The following is a 15817-nucleotide window of genomic DNA, read 5'->3' as shown; positions in this document are numbered from 1 at the left end:
TCTAAAATGTTACCTATACTACTCCATTTTCTCAAGCTATATAATGAAACATTATTTAATTCCTTTCTGTTAATGCTTTGACCTCCCTCTTACAAAATAGCAAGAAACAGTTAAATGTTCCAATTCCTAAGAGGTTGAGCACTTCTACAAACAACAGTCAGCATTGGGAAAAAAGAAAATTAACGGTTTTCTGCTAATGACTCGTATTAGGCCTCTTTGGTGGTCTAAAGCAATGGATTACATCTTTTTATCATTTCTTCCATCTGCCTGTCACAGAACTACGAGGGTGATTGCTAGTTTTGTTGTTAAAAAATGTCACCCTCCTTTTTTTTTCAGAATCTTTAAAAGTAAACACAGGAAAAGTGGTGTATACCTGTCATTTAGATCAAATAAAACAAAGGTCGGTGGGAATACATTTCTCTTTTGAAGAGGCTCCCCTGCTGATTTTGTTTATCAGAAAATGGCAAGTTTTTGTTCCTAATGGACTGAAATTTAAATAAAATCTGACCCTGGAAATAAAAGCAGCCATTATGATGAAATAAAATTATATACTTTGCAGGAGAAATTGAATTAGAATGCTGGCTTTCTTTGGTTAAATTCTTTTACATAAGGAAATGAGCAAAAGAGAGAGAGAACTGTTGTGTAGAATGAGCTTTTAAAAAATCAATAATTGCTTCCAATTTAGTTTCAAAAACTTTGTCCCATACTTCACAGAACATCATGAATTGTACTGAATTTTGTGAATTTCTTTACACAAGATTCTAATTAACACTCAAAGGACAAACTGATTTGTATTTTTGGTAGTTTATTTTAACAAACTTGAGTTCTCAGAAGGAGTAACAATTTTATATGCTGTCTACTATTCTTTCAAAATTGGAACAATTGAAGATTACATTATCTTCACAAGATCATGCTTTTTTAAATATTGTAGCTCTTCTAAGATGGCACCTGATTTTAGTTGAAATTCATCATGAAAATAAAGAGCTTATATATTAATATAATTTTAGTAGAACATTTCTTTAAAATCTCTATACAAGCAACTGTTGTGTTCTTCACTGAAAAGTCCATCTACCTCACTCCCAACTTCTCTCAGTTCCTTTGTTTAGGAAGCTTTTTTTCCTCTTGTTTCACAGTTATAGAGTTGAGACCCTGTATGCTTCTCTGAACCCAGTTTTGAATGTCTGTTGATGTCTTCCTTTGCTCACCTTTACTTCGAGCAGTCATTTTAGAGAGACTTCATTGGTGTTGCTTCTGACACTATGAGGACACACAATCTCATAGGAAACTCACTGATCCTTTGGCTCTTACAATCTTCTTACCTTTTTATCTGAAATATTCTCCGAGCCTTAGTAGAAATATTTTGTAGATGCCTCTGCTGGGACTGGGATCGAATGCCATATTTTCTTCCCTGAAAACATACATACAAGGAACAGTATATGGGCTGGATATGTTGTATTTAGAAATATATATGTGTATATGTACACATACATGTGTGTAATAACAATTAGTGACAAAAGAGGCCAGAAATTTGAAGGAAAACAGGGAGGGGTGTGTAGGAGGATTTCGAGAGAGGAGAGGTTAGAGAAATGTTGCCATTAAAATACAGTCTCAAAAAAAAAAAAAAACCTCAACTCTAACCTTCTAAGGAAGATCATTCTTTCCCTTCATCTTCTGGCTTCGAAAGAACATATTTTGATTATAATCACGTTCAGAGAAACAGTCCTGGTTTATGAATTTTAACAAATCAAGGCAAATTTGCATAAAGTTTTAAATTGTATTCTTTGTGAAAAAAATAAGTTTATGTTGTGTTCGAATAGACATTACCTGCCCTATGTAGTAGAGAGAATTGCTTTTTGTTGTTGTTGTTTTTTTTGTTTGTTTGTTTGTTTTTTGAGACAGGGTTTCTCTGTATAGCTCTGGCTATCCTGGAACTCACTCTGTAGACCAGGCTGGCGTCGAACTCAGAAATCCATCTGCCTCTGTCTCTCAAGTACTGGGATTAAAGGTGTGTGCCACCACCACCAGGAGAGAATTGCTTTTGGAAATGCATAGCTAATATTTAGCCATACCATATATTTTATTTAAAGCTCTTTTTACTAAATCATATCATATTTAAAGAAATCATCAACAATATAAACTGGAATATATATGAAAAAAAAAACAATTTCTCCCCTTATTGTTTACTGTAGTTGAAACAAGATACTCAACATTTCAATTGTCACCTTTTCCAGTTTTTCATCATAGAGCTGGCTTGAACATTAGATATATGATACTGAAACATACACCTGGCTTGTAAATAGGTGCTCACTAGAATAACCAGCCAAGGAAGGATTCAAAGAGTATGTCACAAGTCTTCAAGGAGATGAGAAAAAGGACCTTCTTCATCCATGAACTCATGTAACTTCCATTCTTATATATTGAAACAATAAAGGAAAAGAAAAGAGAAAAATAGAGAAAGAAAGGAAACAAAGAAAGAAAGAGAGAGAGAGAAAGACAGGAAGGAAGGAAGGAAGGAAGGAAGGAAGGAAGAAAGAAAGGAAGGAATGAAGAAAGGAAAAAGAAAGAAAAATGTAGAGCACCAAATACCTAAGTCATGATTTCTGAGTAAATCATCAAGTCAGCATAAACTACCAGCCCACTGAAAGGCTCCTTTTGTGTTCCCAAAGCTAATGGAAAGTGTCCAGGCAGATCAAGAGGCCAATGTCCATATTTCCCCAGGTATACCAGAATTGTATGAGGTAGCAACATCTATAAATACAACTAGATTCCTGTGCATACACCAAGCTACCATTCACTGGAAAACTGCTCAAAGACACAGGAATATAAGTAGCTAGCTAGCTATGCTGCTGCTTAGCTGACAAAACACAATATGTATTGGTGAAGATAATCTCTTTGGCCATGAGGTGGCCAGCAGGCTTTCTAGTGAGTGTTCCTTATCCAGTCAGCCAGCTCTACACCCCATCACTCTTCCCCCTCCCCTACCCTCCCCCTTCCCCATCTCTCTCTTTCTCCTTCATTGCTTCTCCTCTCCCTCTCCTCTTCCTTTCCTTCCCCTTTCCCCTCCCTACCTCCTCTCCTATGTTCTCCTCCCAAAACTATAAGTTTTAATCTCTTTGCTTTGTCTGCCATTTCTGAATATTTTCACTAGTCTCTTTAGAGCCTACCACAATACCTTAGTGCAGCTAGGTTTAGAGGTGGTAATGAGGATGCAGTCACAACAGAACTACTTTCTGTATTATTGTATGTCAAAGAAGTCTCTCAAGTGGAAACACAGAGTTCAAGCAAACAATAAATGTATGGCAAAAGTTTTGAGTTTTATATGAACTACAAAAGAAAGCTATGACAAGCATTCATGGATTTAACTAATCTTTTACTCTGTAAATGGGGACTAGAGATAGTGTCAATCCATTGAAAAGCATGGATTTTGTAATTTTTTGTGATAAATTAGGTAGCACTTGAAATTAGGAAAACATCATTTTGCTTGAAGCTCACTCTATTAACTGAATCTACTTGAATAAGATTTCACAATGTGTACAATAAAATTCTTTTGAGTTTTCATTTGAGAATTATATCTTTGGATTCCGGGAGGACATATCACAAAGATACTTACAGAATGTATTATAGAAAGAAATTTATGTGATACACTGAGCATTTCAAAGGCAGGTGGTTTTCAAGTATCAACCCATTACTTTCCACTTTTAATGATTTAATAGACAAAGTGTGTGCTCATGGTTTTTATTGGAACTGATCCCTCAGCCATCTCGATAAAGTGATACCCTAAGATTAAAAAAAGAAAAACATAATGTCTCCACAGTGGAATTTGAGGGTGCTTAGAATCAGGAATATTGGAGACAAGCCTACAGAACTTTTGACCTGATAAATGTTTTGTTTCCACATTCTAAGGGAGCTACAGGTTTGTAATCATTGGTGTATTGCTAGAAATTGGATCTGCTGAATATTCAAACACTTATTTTTACATAGCCAAAAGAAATGACTTATGTGAGGTTTCACTGGGCCAAGGGAATATCCCATTGTTTCTTGCCCAGAAGAAATCACACAATTGTGAGAGCAGTGTTTGCACTACCCAAAGGAAGGATTCAAAGTTCAGGTTTGATTTTCTTCCCCTGGGTTTTAGTTTACAAAATCAGAAGTAAAGTGGCCCATTACAAATACATTCTATCTGCTTTAAAGGAGTTAGGTGTGTGAATACAATTAGAATCCATGAGACTAAATGTTTATTAGCACAAGAAAAGAACCTCCTCACCTCTGTGACCAGAGTTGTTTGAAGATTTTAATCTATAGCTTATGAATTCCTTGGGATGCACAGAAAACACCACAACTAATCCAATTAGTTAAAGCCGGGAATGCCTTCCCTGCAGATTTTACTGCCTTCTTAAGTGCTTATTCAGAATCTAGTATTTCATGTACATGTGCATAAATCAATTCTCCTTGTGTGCATCCAGACTGAATATGTTCAGACTGCTTCAATTTGGACCACAATTCTGACTCAAATACATGCACGATGATTAGATTCTTATGCCAATATTTGAAAGGGCCACCTTTTGTGATATGTTTAATACACTAAGAAATAACAATTATGAATGAAAATACTGTAAGTGCATATGTAAATTCCTCAGATTAGAAAAGTGATTAAAAATTTGGTCACAGATTGCTGTGTGTGTGTGTGTGTGTGTTTGTCTGTGTGTGAGTGTGTGTGTTTGTGTGTTTCCAAATTTTTGTGTAAGCTATTTAGAGCTACTTAGAATGTTTTTTTGAGCTAATATTTATATTTGTAGCTTAACAATTTTTATGTTTATTGTATTTCAGTGTTGTAACTTCCCCTACCCAGCAATCATAAGGTATATATTTTCTTCATCTGCTATGGGAAAAATTCATCTGTAGAAGTTGGAACATTGATAAGAGACAATCATATGTGGTGAGGAGGATTCAAGTTATCTCAACTCTCAAGTTCACTAGTGAATTTCTGTGCAAGTTTAAGGAACTCTTCCATGAGTGTCAAATGACCATGTTGACAGTCTAATTCTGTCACTTCCATGACCTTAGACATTACCCTCTAATCTCCCCTATTGTAGTTTTCTCACACAGAAAGAGGTACTTGGTGGTTGTATCTTATTTTGTCAGCTTCTCTTTCATTTATAATTTAACACATTCCAGAACCACAAGGATGAAGATCACATTTTCTGACACTTATCCTCAGACACAGAGTATAGAGATTCTTTAGTGATGCAAGGTGTAGTAGAGGTTGCAAAGTCCCAACCAGACCAATTACTTAAACTTCCCAGGCATGTCAGATGTTCTTTAATGTGTGTTGGTGAGCAGGGGGAGGGGGAAGAGAACAGGGTTTTTTTTTTCTTTTTTTTTTCAGAGGGTAAACTGGGAAAGGAGATATCATATGACATGTAAATAAGAAAAATAACTAATATCTTGCTGTCAAACCATTTTTTCTTTTCTCAGGTCTCTACTGGTTTGGTTTACAATGGTTGTTAGAGAAAAGTCTTCATATAAAGTTTACAAATCACTTTGTAAATGACATTGCATATCATGGAAATATCTCTGCAGCACATTAAAAACATCATAGAAGAATCCAATTTTATTGAAATATTAGCAAGACTCTGGTTAATATGTTAGTTACATTATTTCTGTCTTTTTTTTTTTTTTTTTGCTTGACTTGTTCATTCCCAAAAAAACTTTCTATAGGGTTCAGGTCTCTTTTGGGATGTTACATGTTTTTTTACAGCTCATTTCTTGTTATTTTCTGCCTAAATGCAAACTCTATATCATCTTGATCTGTTGACATGCTGTGGTGTCACGAATGAGAATTGCCTCTATAGACTCATATATTTGATATATTTGAAAGCTTAGCAGGGAGTGGAACTCCTTTATATTGTTAATAGATTTAGGCAGTGTATCCTTGTTGGAGGAAGCATGTCTCTTAAGCAGAACGTTGAGGATTTCAAAAGCCCACCTTCAGGCCAATGCTTTGTTGTTGTTTTTTGTTTGTTTTCTCCTTTGGCTTGGGGATCAGGGTGTAGCTCTCAGTTACTGCTCTAGACCAGGCATGCCACCATGATTCCCAGGATAATGGACTAAACTTTAAGCAAGATTCCAATTAAATGCTTTATTTTATAAGAGTTTCCTTGGTCCTAGTGTCTCTTAATGACAATAGTATAAGAAGGACAGCCCTTCCTCACTAGCAGCGTCAAAATCAAGGCTGCTCCCCAAAGAGTTCTCTCTGTTAGCCCATGTCAATTCCATTCTGGATCAATAGCCTTTCTGTAATATATAATGTAAAAGTAATATCCCTAATATATTTATTTAATATCATTAAAAACTCTTTTCATTTCAGTGCTGAAGGATTGAACTTAAATTTCCTAATTAAAAAAAAAAAGTTCAATCTGTCATATAATTCTCCGACATTCAGGGGATATTAGCATCAAAATTTTCTTGATCCATTCTGATGGCACAGCCGCCATTTGACCTTTGTTTTCTAAATGTGACTCACACACTGCCCTTGCAAGTTAAAAAAAAATGCATTTGTTTGATAGTATTCATGTTCTTTTGTTGTAAACCTTCTCTAGGAAACCCAAGTGAGCATAGTTTACAGGTTGGACAATGAATTAAGGTAATAAGTAAAGAATAGAGTGACTTACCATCACAACGCCTTCCCACCTTAGGGTCACAGGTTTCTGACTCTTTGAGTATCAATTTTATTCTCTTCTTCTTAATAATTTTCTTTATAGTCCAAATATTTGATGTATATGGAGAACTCTTAGCATGATATTTGATACAATGCTCTTCCTAATCCTGATCTCCACTGAATTCCTGATCTAACCTTGCTGTTTCTCTGCTTGTCTAGTTTATTTCTGCCATCCCCAGTTCTTTCCTACTGTTTCAATAACTTGATACACTGATTTTTCTTTTAGGCATCTCTTCTACCTGGAGTTTCTCCATTATGAAGCTGCTTACTTATGACTTTTTTTAGCCTTATAAGTATTTGATAAATATACTTCTCACACTGACACATCCTATCCTACCTTTATCCTCATAAGTCCTCATACATAGTTTAGACTTCCTTTGTTTTTTTTCAGGCTCATCACTCTCTGTTACGTGTACCACATCTTATGTTTTGACTCTTTTTATTATCCAGTTGGTTGTAAGCCTTGATAAGTGTGGGTCATTATTTTTTCCATTTGTTCCTTGTTTGTTTGTTTTTGTTTTTTTCAAGACAAGATTTCTCTGTGTAGCCCTGGCTGTCCTGAAACTCACTCTGTAGACCAGGCTGGCTGCAAACTCAGAAATCCACCTGCCTCTACTTCCCAAGTCCCAAGTGCTGGAATTAAAGTCATGCTCCATCACTGCCTGGCCATTTAGCTTAGAAAAGTACCTAACATGGATCACTGGGTTTGATTGGTGAGTAAGTAAATGAGACAATCTTTTTGTAACATCAATGGGGCAGCAGAAATACAGAATACTACAAATTGTCATTTTGCTTTAAATTATCAATTGAAGGAAAAAATATAATTCATTCTGCTTGGAGATCAATTTTACTTAAATGTCTATTTGTGATCAAATCCGTTTAAGTAAAACATGACAATGTTGATAGTTGTAGATGTGGAGACATAGTCTCTGGGAGAGATGTTGTGAAGAAGAAAGATTTCCTTACCAAACCCTGACCTCTTCCATCTGATGTTTCTGGAAGAACCAAGATAGGGAAAATTGATAATATTTAGTTGCAGCAAAGTGGATATTGATTTGTAATTAATGTGAAATTATTTTAAAAACTATAAAAACATTCAGATGGAAATTGAGAAATCTAGATTTATACCTTGTTTCCACCATGATGTATCTTCTGACATGTCACCTGATTTTGCCAAACCAGAGCTACAGAAAGAGTAAAATGCACAGGCTAAATCTAATGTCTTATCATTGTATTTATTATTCTATTATTTACATCATTTCTAAAAAAATGGCAAATAATTAGGACAGCCACTTTTATCAGCAAGAGAAATGGACCCAATATATTGTTTCAGGGCCTACAACTTTTTACAGATGCACTTCCAAAGTGAGAGCCACCATGCACCGTGATTCTGTAGTATGCTTACATTAACCTGTATAGTACAGGCTGTGACTAAGTGTTCCTCCTGTCAATGATATCTGTGCTCTTCTCTTGATATGTTTATAGCTGAGAAATGCCACAGTTAACTAACCAGATACATACAAAAGAAATGTAAGAAGAAATTATCATACAATAAAAGATAAAATATCACCTGCATACATGTGTTTTATCATCTACAAACACCCAGGAGTAAGTAACAGTTAATTTTTTTTCTAAGTGTATCTCAAATAGAGTTGATGAAGCATTTTTGCGAGTAAGCATATAGGTAAATGAGCCAAGAACATGATACTCTATTTAAAGCAAAAAACAATTAGAGGCACCTAGAGTGAGGTTTCTAGACTTAGAATGTGCATATGTCACTATGAGATATGTCAACAGGGAAGTACGTGGATTCATTGTACTCATTGACAGGAGAGACTCAGTGAAAGTGTATATAATAGGATTTTAAAAGAAGGAGAGTTTAATTAGCTGTATCAATTTTATAGCTTAAAATACCATGTTGGAATAGTTTCAAGAATTTCAAGACTAGTTAAAGCAATTACTGAATTCAAGATAGTATATACTAGTTGAAACCAATGTTCATTTTGTTACAAAGAGATGAAATCAAGACTATTTTTCTTCTTTCCCAGAACAAGTACTGAAAAATTCTGCTTCTATTCAACTTCAATCCTTATGTGTTAAAGATTTATGTTTAATTACTTAAATGAATGTCATTATATAGATTTGTTTCTTAAAAGTAATAAATTATTATCATTACTAGTAGAATGGAATGACTATACTAAAGATTTAACAGATATCAGCTATGGCATCACAATTCCAATAAGTATTGTTTTATAAAATGAAATAAAATTTCATTAAGATAACATCTCATCATTAGACACCTTCTTTTAAGGATTCACTTACCTGCTAGACTGTTTGAGAAGACTTACTTCTTACTTTATGTAATTCTGGATAAGAAGAAAACAGAAGCTTAGAAGAGCAGACACACAAACCAGCTGAGCAAGGCCTCTGCAGGAAGCAAGAGCAAAGCAAACAACACAGAGGGTTTACGTTTATCTCGAGCAACACAAGAAAGAATTTAAAACAGCCCTAGATCCATATCTTTTATTGACTAGATCAGCCCAGCTCTCAGTTCTCATATAGTGCTTCTAATAGTCTTTTCTCTTAGAGTACAGTAGCCGTTACTTGTTCTGTTTACCTATCTGATTACCTCAAAGAAAGTTTCATCATCTCTGTTTGAGATGCAATATGCACAGTAGTTTATAGAGACTCACAACTAATCAAAGCGCAGAATGACTGTCTATGCAGTACTCAGGCAGAAACAGATGTCTACATCATTCTTCTCCTTCATAAAGCATAGGAAACTCTGAAGAAGAGGGGCCAGAAAGATAGTAAGACCCAGAGGTTGGGGAGAGTTGGAGCATACCTGTGTCTTCTAGACACGACTAGACTTTGTGCCCATAAAATCACTGCACCTGTGGTTTCTTACACAAGATCAAACTGGTCAACATTTCAGCATGGATGGGGGAGGAGCACAGACTGTGACCTATAGTTGTGAAGACATAGGCTGTTGATGCCTGTTAGGAGAGGAAGACCTACATTTATTTTAGAGGTGTGGCCCCTGGTAGATTGACTGGGCTTCCATAGTTGCCCTCACAGTCATGTATATGTGGATAGCATTAATTGAACTCAGTGAGTTATAAAAAGAAAAGTGGAAAATGAAGTTAAAAATGAGATTATAGGTATATCTGGAGTGAGAGAGGGGCTGGGGCTACTATGATCGAATTACATTAAATGCTTTGCATAAAATGCTCAAAGAATAAATCGAAAATGTTATATTAAGAAATTATTTTCTTTTGGAAAAAATCTTCCTTTTCATCACTGAATATTATTACTAAGAACTACAAACTATGTTTATAATTTAAGAGGCATTTCTATAAATTTTGTCAGGTAATTGTAGTACAAAAGCAAAAATGAGACTCCCTTGTGCATTTAGTTCAGTGTGGCTCCTTTCCTCCTTTGAGTAAAACTTCCAGTTTCCCTAACAGCTAAACAAACAAAACCAAGTATATTCTTATACCTAAGACTGCTGGTCTTCTGTATAAAATACAGCAATTGCTAGTGATGACGATGATGGTAGTGGTGGTAGAAGTAGTGGTGGTGGTAGTGGTGGTGCTGGAGTTGGTGCTGGTGGTGATTTTGCTGCTATTTTTTCAATTCTGGAAATTATTATAAATAAAAATATTAATACCTATGGTATAAAATTTAACATTTTCTCTTTTTTTTCTGCAGTTGGAGAATGTCTTCAAACTCTACTTGGTAAAAGTTTATAATATGTTTAAAATAGCATATAGATGATTATAGAAAGCTTTCTCTAACTTAAATTATTCCATAAATTAAATAAGTAAAAACTAAGGATGAAAATACATACAATATTTTGATGTGGTAAATATTATTTGAGGGTTTCTACTGTACTTTAGATCATTTGACACAAATACTTTTATATTTATAATATGCCTTAAAGCATTTGAGCTGGGCAGAAATCAACTCTCTATGCTCTTCTGTCTACCTCCCTGTCTATAACCCTGAGCTACCACTTGTCATGTTCTGCCTGGGCTGCTCCTACTCCAACAGAATGACTTGTATAGCCATGTGACCATAATTTACCTATAATATGGCAACAACCCAGATGTCCCTCAACAGAGGAATGAATACAGAAAATGTGGTACATCTACACAATGGAGTACTACTCAGCTATTAAAAACAATGAATTTATGAAATTCTTGGGGAAATGGATGGACCTGCAGAATATAATCCTGAGTGAGGTAATCCAATCACAAAAGAACACACATGGTATACATACTCTGATTAGTGGATATTAGTCTAGAAGATCGGAATACACAAAGTACAATCCACAAACCACAAGAAATTCAAGAAGGAAGACCAAAGTGTGGATACTTCATTCCTTCTTAAAAGGGGGAACAAAATATCCATGGAAGGATTTTCAGAGACAAACTATGGAGCAGAGACTGAAGGAAGGACAATCTAGAGACTGCACCACCTGGGAATCCTTCCCATATTCAATCATCAAATCCAGACACTATTGTGGATATCAGCAAGTGCTGGCTGACAGGAGCCTGATATAGCTGTCTCCTGAGAGGCTCTGACAGTGCCCAACAAATACAGAAATAGAGGCTCACAGCCATCCATTGGACAGAGTACAGGGTCCCCAATGAAGGAGCTAGAGAAAGGATCCAAGGAGCTGAAGGGTTGATGCCCCTTAGCACCAACAACAATATGAACTAACTAGTACCCTCAGAGCTCCCAGGGACTAAAACTCCAACCAAAGAGTGCACGTGGGGAGAATCATGGCTCCAGAAGCATATGTATAGTAGAGGATGGCCAAGTCACTCATCAATGGGAGGAGAGGCCCTTGGCCCTGTGAAGGTTCTTTGCCCCAGTGTAGGGGAATGCCAGGGCCAGGAAGTGGGAGAAGGTGGGGTGCTGAGCAGGAGGATGGGGGAGGGAACAGGGGATTGTTTCAGTTTTTGTTTTTGGTTTTTTTTTTTCTTATTTCATTTTCTTTTTCTTTTTTCTTTTGGAGGGGAACCTGGGAAAGGAGATATTGTAAATAAAGAAAATATGTAATAAAAAAATGGCATCTTCTTCCTCTTTTGCCCCTCTTTCTTCCCCTTTGTGAACTCTCAGACCCTAAGCCTAGGAGCTGAAGCCCTGTGTATTCTTCAGGGGTCTCTAGAATCACAGAATTTATGAAATGTCTTTATATGATAAGGGAATTTATTGTAATGACTTACAGTCAGTAGTCCAACTAACCCATCAATGGACAGCTGGGAATGGAAAGTCCAAATATCTAGTAGTTGTTCAATTCCACAACACTAGTTGTTTCAACTGGTCTTCTGAATAAACTGAAATCCTGAAGAAGTAGGTTAAAACAGATGTGGAGGGAAGAAAGTGCAAGCCATCAAAGAAGAATGAGTTTTCCTTCTGCCAACATTCTTATGTAGGCCTCCAGCAGAAGGTGTGGCCCAGATTAGAGGTTTGTACCATCATGTCTGAATTTGACACTTGCTTTGTCCCAGGCTAACCTTGAACTCAGAGATCTTCTTGGCTCAGTTTCCTTGAAATAAAGGCATGGACTATCTTGCCTGGGCCTAAGCTTTTCGTGCCCACTTTGCCTCAGGACTTTAGTATCAAGATTCAGGTCAAAAGCCTGTGTCTTCCAGCCTCAAATCTGGATTACAGGTGTGCACTCCATTTCTGTATTGTAGTTAATTACAAATATAGTCAAGTTGACAACCAGGAATAGCTATCACACCCTGCCTACCTCTTCTGCCCAGCAACAGTATGTATTCATCTTTATTAACCAATCTCAGATAACTTTGGAGGCAATGTTTATACAATAAAAGCTGGTATATGTGAGATTCTGCTTGTCTGAGAGCAACTAGATCTTGGAGTACAGAATTTAGCATTTGAATACAAGCAACATCAGACCAATCTACTACAATCTTTCTTTTTCAATAAAGGTGGGAGAAAACCTTATTAAATTAGTATTATATTTCAGTGCCTTCTGTATCATATCATTTTGTGGGTGACTACTTTTTCATGATTCTATCTTCATTCAGAGCAGGGAAAGTCAAGTTTATACTTTCTTCTTTAAGGACACACATTTTTTCCAGAGAAAAAGTGTTATATCTAGAGAGTATATGTTGGTTTGTGTGTGTGTGTGTGTGTGTGTGTGTGTGTGTATGTGTGTGTGTGTGTGTGTGTAAAATGCTCTTGTGTGTTACTCTTCGTATGATAATCCTCCTTACATCTTCATTTTCCTCTTTGTGCAGAAGATACTTATTGGAATGAAGCCCTCTTTATAGACAAGAGACCCCCAAGGAGCCTGGACTGGTTTGGCAAAAAAGAAATCTCAAGCTTGCTGTTTAGTGGGGCTTTGCCAAGCCAACAACACTCTAATTGCATCTTTCCACTGGCTTATACTGCCCATTCCCCTTCCCACCCACCTCTCCTTTCTTCCCAACAGTCTTTTGTGTGCCTTGAGAAAAATATGTTATTATAATGAATACTGTATATTTACAATAAGTTTCACAGGATTTGATAGCCAAAAAGATAAAGATATTTTATTAGTAGCTTTCCAATGGAGATAATATTTGTAGAATGGGCCTACGTGTTTGTATTTTCAAGATAAATAAAGTGAGTAATATCCAAACATGATAATCAACATGTCAGTTTCTAAGTACATTGGCATTTAGCATGAATGCTTGCTACTTATTCATTCTGTAAGGCTTAAAAGATAGGCATTACAACCCAGCTCCTGGGGAATAGTGTTTCAGCATTATTTTAGTATGAACAATATCCTTTTCTTTATGGCAGGTATAATACAACCCTAAGAGAAAAACAACAAATTACAAATCTATGAAAAGTTTTCATCAAACCTTTTGGCAGGAAAGAGCTCTGTGGTCCTTTCAGCTGATTTTCATTCATTGAGTTATTAGGCTGTATTTGAAGGTAAGGTTTTGTTTGTTCATTTGTTTGTTGTTACTTTCTCAGGTTTCTGAAGTCTCCAAGGCCATTTTCTGTTTGCCCTTTACTTCAAATGTGTTTGTTCTTTGGTTTCTCTGGAACAACCATATGATTTCTACCACACCAAATTTTCAGATAAACTATTAAGACTTCTTTTGGACATGGACTGAAAAAGTATAAGTTACTGATTTCCTGAACTCTGTAAAGTCAGATATTCAAACTTCCTTTATAAAGAAGTGACCAGGACTTATGTTCATGTTGGGGATTTGTCCTCTGCAAACTTTTATACAGATTACATTTAGTAAATTTATTTATGACACACCATTTTAAACTTGAGTTTGTAAATTTAAAAATTGGTAATGTTTCATGTATAATGTAAGTCTCCAAGTTGATAACATGAAAAGGGCCTCTCATGCACAGCAAGATCTTTGTACATACTGGACCAGTCAGTTATTCCAGGAATTTGTTCACACCTGCTATGTATGTCCAAGGCTCAGGTGACATTTTTGACAATAACAAAGGCAGTGATTAAGGTCATTGATGCCCTTTCCCAGTTAACTTACCATGCCATGCATAGTTGCCCTGATATTCTAGTACATCGTTGCAGATCGATTGTGGGAAGAAGTCTAAAGGTCCTAATTCGTAATGTCTATTGTTTCCTGTACTACAAATACAACCACCAAAGTAGATTCCATGTTACTAATGTGATATTTTTGACTCTCCAGCTGGTAACTGATATACATCGTTACACAGTATTCCCACGATACAAACAAAATAGGTATAGAGGACTTGAAGAACTTATGTAATAGTCAGATATAATAAAATAAATCAGAAGTAATAAATTATATTTATACCTTTAAGTCTAAGTATAGCAGTAAACCAAGCAAATATGTTTGTGTTTTAACTTTTATTAATGACTGTGCTAAACAACTTACAAAAGTCCTAAAATTAACCCTCTGTTTTTACAAGCCATCATCAGCAGGCTTCCAGATAAGGGATACCTGATCTTTTGTAGGGTTAGCACTGTAAAGAGAATTATGGTCAGGAAGCCACCTCAGGACAGGGTGCATGGACACAAAGCTGTAGTTACCTAAGTAATTCATGTGTAGTATGTACAAATGCTAAGACAATGGTCATGGTGCTGATTATACTGAGGGTTTGAATGTAAATCCATTGTGATCTCAGAGAAATCATCTATTTCAAACTAACTAATTGAGAATAGATGCCATGGACCAGTGCAGAACTTAAGGCTGTGGCTTAAATAAGAAGACTTTTATAGAATCTCCTCACCACCTTGCTCCAGAAAAGTCGATGGTAGAGTATGTAGTGCATTGATTTAACTTGATCCCCACCCAAGAGGAATATTCTTAGGCAGTGTCTCTTTAATACAGAAATTTTCTTTGCTATTGGCATTAATTGATTAATAAACATTTCTCGTTCTCTGTGTCACCCAAAGTTGTTTTTCTGCATCCTATGTGTTCTTATTTGTTTAGTTATAACAAAGAATGTATCTAATGTATTCTAATAGGAATAACCTCTTTTTTAATGTGTGGGATACCTGTCCAGAAGAATAGATCTTGTTCAGATGTCCAATCAAAAATCCTGGGCTTAGGCATTTTCATGATCCCAATTGTTAGAGAAAGCAATGCTGATTCCAGTCTCAGTCCATTTGAGGCTATCCTGCATCACTTTGGAGTGGCTTTAACCCACTGGTCTTCCATGATGATGTTGCTTAATCCCAGAGAAAATAATTTATCTTTTTGGAGGGTATAAATTTTACCTCCCAGGGTTTCAAGCTATATCCAGGCCAAGATAATTGATGACCTTATTACTGCTCCTTGAGCTCTGCTGGTGGCATGCTGAGACTTATTTCCTTGAGGCAGAAACCTAATGACCCACCCCTTACATCCTGAACTCCAGTGGAGATTTCAATCTCTTTGTAAATCATAATGAGAAAGAAAATGTTACAAAATGATTCAGGATAAATGGATTATATATTTTCATATGCCCATTTGCTTGACTGGTAAACTGTGTCAGAGAGTACTTGACTAGAGTTCTGAAGTTTATTTCCCCACTTGGCTCTGAGTATCTGTGGATGATTGTTCTGTACTCAGTATATATGTATATATA

Source organism: Mastomys coucha, unplaced genomic scaffold (assembly GCF_008632895.1).
Source record: "Mastomys coucha isolate ucsf_1 unplaced genomic scaffold, UCSF_Mcou_1 pScaffold15, whole genome shotgun sequence".
NCBI lineage: Eukaryota > Metazoa > Chordata > Mammalia > Rodentia > Muridae > Mastomys > Mastomys coucha.
This window is presented reverse-complemented; position numbering follows the sequence as displayed.